This window comes from Lolium rigidum, chromosome 6 (assembly GCF_022539505.1).
Source record: "Lolium rigidum isolate FL_2022 chromosome 6, APGP_CSIRO_Lrig_0.1, whole genome shotgun sequence".
Lineage (NCBI taxonomy): Eukaryota > Viridiplantae > Streptophyta > Magnoliopsida > Poales > Poaceae > Lolium > Lolium rigidum.
Genome location: NC_061513.1, coordinates 272,927,301 through 272,931,274, shown reverse-complemented (window position 1 = coordinate 272,931,274; position 3,974 = coordinate 272,927,301).

Sequence of the window (3,974 nt, the reverse complement as noted above, 5' to 3'; positions counted from 1 at the left end):
TGCTGCCACGATCCACTGAGATCCAGCCCCACGCCGCACGGATTCGTCCCTCCCCCAACTCTTCATTCCGAAGGACAGGTTCCATTGGATTTTCCGTCCAAGCTATGATGCCTCCCAAAAGCTCTAAGTACATTGGATAAAGCACCAAGTCATGGGGAAAGTACACAAAGGTCTAACGGAAACCACCTAGCAACTTGAATGCGAATTGTGGTGTCGTGCACATGCATGTTTGAGAATTTACAAAGTCATTGACATACAAACCCGCCTTTGTGCAGAGAGAACATATGAACTCAATGTAGGTGTTTGCCGTAGACTTGAATGATGATTCATAATCCGTGCATTCATATGCCCGAGCCGGATGGACGTCTAAGTCTGCAAAGAATCTGTATGCATTAGTGCAAAACCAGAATGTCGTGGTAACCAGAGAGGTATGCCCGCAAGATGGAAATCATAGTTTGGCACTTGCAAATATTGTGAATACATTTGCCGGAAAGAAACATGGCGGAAAGACGGAATATCATACCAACATGACACGAGAAGTAACACCGATGTACTTCAGAAAACAACACTAGCACCTCCATGGCGCGAGGCGGTCGTGGATACAGTGAAAGAACGCCAAACGACACGGTGAACTATAGTCGGGTGGGCGCGCGGCGGTCGAGATACGGTGAAAAACCATGGCGCGGCAGCCAAAACGACGGTACGGGCAAAAACGGCTAAGTCGGGCCGACGCCGGAAATCGCTCTAACGACACGGTGGAGTATAGTCGGGTGGGCGCGCGGCGGTCGAGATACGGTGAAAAACCATGGCGCGGCAGCCAAAACGACGGTACGGCAAAAACGGCTAAGTCGGGCCGACGCCGGAAATCGCCTAACGACACGGTGGAGTATAGTCGGGTGGGCGCGCGGCGGTCGAAATACGGTGAAAACCACGGCGCGGCAGCCAAAACGACGGTACGGGCAAAAACGGCTAAGTCGGGCCGACGCCGGAAATCGCTCTAACGACACGGTGGAGTATAGTCGGTGGGCGCCGCGGCGGTCGGATACGGTGAAAAACCACAGCGCGGCAGCCAAAACGACGGTACGGGCTAAAAACGGCTAAGTCGGGCCGACGCCGGAAACCGCCTAACGACACGGTGAAGTATAGTCGGGTGGCGCGCGGGCGGTCGAAATACGGTGAAAAACCATGGCGCGGCAGCCAAAACGACGGTACGGGCTAAAAACGGCTAAGTCGGGCCGACGCCGGAAATCGCCTAACGACACGGTGGAGTATAGTCGGGTGGGCGCTGCGGCGGTCGGAATACGGTGAAAAACCACAGCGCTGGCAGCCAAAACGACGGTACGGGCTAAAACGGCTAAGTCGGGCCGACGCCGGAAATCGCCTAACGACACGGTGGAGTATAGTCGGGTGGGCGCGCGGCGGTCGAAATACGGTGAAAAACCATGCGCTGCAGCCAAAACGACGGTACGGGCTAAAAACGGCTAAGTCGGGCCGACGCCGGAAATCGCCTAACGACACGGTGGAGTATAGTCGGGTGGGCGCGCGGCGGTCGGATACGGTGAAAAACCATGGCGCGGCAGCCAAAACGACGGTACGGGCAAAAACGGCTAAGTCGGGCCGACGCCGGAAATCGCCTAACGACACGGTGAAGTATAGTCGGGTGGGCGCGCGGCGGTCGAAATACGGTGAAAAACCATGGCGCTGGCAGCCAAAACGACGGTACGGGCTAAAACGGCTAAGTCGGGCCGACGTCGGAAATCGGCTAACGACACGGTGGAGTATAGTCGGGTGGCGCGCGGCGGTCGAAATACGGTGAAAAACCATGGCGCGGCAGCCAAAACGACGGTACGGGCTAAAACGGCTAAGTCGGGCCGACGCCGGAAATCGCCTAACGACACGGTGGAGTATAGTCGGGTGGGCGCGCGGCGGTCGAAATACGGTGAAAAACCACTGCGCGGCAGCCAAAACGACGGTACGGGCTAAAAACGGCTAAGTCGGGCCGACGCCGGAAATCGCCTAACGACACGGTGGAGTATAGTCGGGTGGGCGCGCGGCGGTCGGAATACGGTGAAAAACCATGGCGCGGCAGCCAAAACGACGGCACGGGCTAAAAACGGCTAAGTCGGGCCGACTGCCGGAAATCGCTCTAACGACACGGTGGAGTATAGTCGGGTGGGCGCGCGGCGGTCGAAATACGGTGAAAAACCATAGCGCGGCAGCCAAAACGACGGTACGGGCTAAAACGGCTAAGTCGGGCCGACGCCGGAAATCGCCTAACGACACGGTGGAGTATAGTCGGGTGGGCGCGCGGCGGTCGAAATACGGTGAAAAACCATAGCGCTGCAGCCAAAACGACGGTACGGGCTAAAAACGGCTAAGTCGGGCCGACGCCGGAAATCGCCTAACGACACGGTGGAGTATAGTCGGGTGGGCGCTGCGGCGGTCGGATACGGTGAAAAACCATAGCGCTGCAGCCAAAACGACGGTACGGGCTAAAACGGCTAAGTCGGGCCGACGCCGGAAATCGCCTAACGACACGGTGAAGTATAGTCGGGTGGGCGCGCGGCGGTCGGAATACGGTGAAAAACCACAGCGCCGCAGCCAAAACGACGGTACGGGCAAAAACGGCTAAGTCGGGCCGGCGCCGGAAAACGCCTAACGACACGGTGGAGTATAGTCGGTGGGCGCGCGGGCGGTCGAGATACGGTGAAAAACCATGGCGCGGCAGCCAAAACGACGGTACGGGCTAAAACGGCTAAGTCGGGCCGACGTCGGAAATCGCCTAACGACACGGTGGAGTATAGTCGGGTGGGCGCGCTGGCGGTCGAAATACGGTGAAAAACCACGGCGCTGCAGCCAAAACGACGGTACGGGCTAAAAACGGCTAAGTCGGGCCGACGCCGGAAATCGCCTAACGACACGGTGGAGTATAGTCGGGTGGGCGCGCGGCGGTCGGAATACGGGGAAAACCATGGCGCTGCAGCCAAAACGACGGTACGGGCTAAAAACGGCTAAGTCGGGCCGACGCCGGAAATCGCTCTAACGACACGGTGAAGTATAGTCGGTGGGCGCGCGGCGGTCGGATACGGTGAAAAACCATGGCGCGGCAGCCAAAACGACGGTACGGGCTAAAAACGGCTAAGTCGGGCCGACGCCGGAAATCGCCTAACGACACGGTGGAGTATAGTCGGGTGGCGCGCTGGCGGTCGGAATACGGTGAAAAACCACGGCGCTGCAGCCAAAACGACGGTACGGGCTAAAAACGGCTAAGTCGGGCCGACGCCGGAAATCGCCTAACGACACGGTGGAGTATAGTCGGGTGGGCGCGCGGCGGTCGAAATACGGTGAAAAACCATGGCGCGGCAGCCAAAACGACGGTACGGGCTAAAAACGGCTAAGTCGGGCCGACGCCGGAAATCGCCTAACGACACGGTGGAGTATAGTCGGGTGGGCGCGCGGGCGGTCGGATACGGTGAAAAACCATGGCGCTGCAGCCAAAACGACGGTACGGGCTAAAAACGGCTAAGTCGGGCCGACGTCGGAAATCGTCTAACGACACGGTGGAGTATAGTCGGGTGGGCGCTGCGGCGGTCGAAATACGGTGAAAAACCATGGCGCTGCAGCCAAAACGACGGTACGGGCTAAAAACGGCTAAGTCGGGCCGACGCCGGAAATCGCCTAACGACACGGTGGAGTATAGTCGGGTGGGCGCGCGGCGGTCGAAATACGGTGAAAAACCATGGCGCGGCAGCCAAAACGACGGTACGGGCTAAAAACGGCTAAGTCGGGCCGACGCCGGAAATCGCCTAACGACACGGTGGAGTATAGTCGGGTGGGCGCGCGGCGGTCGAAATACGGTGAAAAACCATGGCGCCGCAGCCAAAACGACGGTACGGGCTAAAAACGGCTAAGTCGGGCCGACGTCGGAAATCGTCTAACGACACGGTGGAGTATAGTCGGGTGGGCGCGCGGCG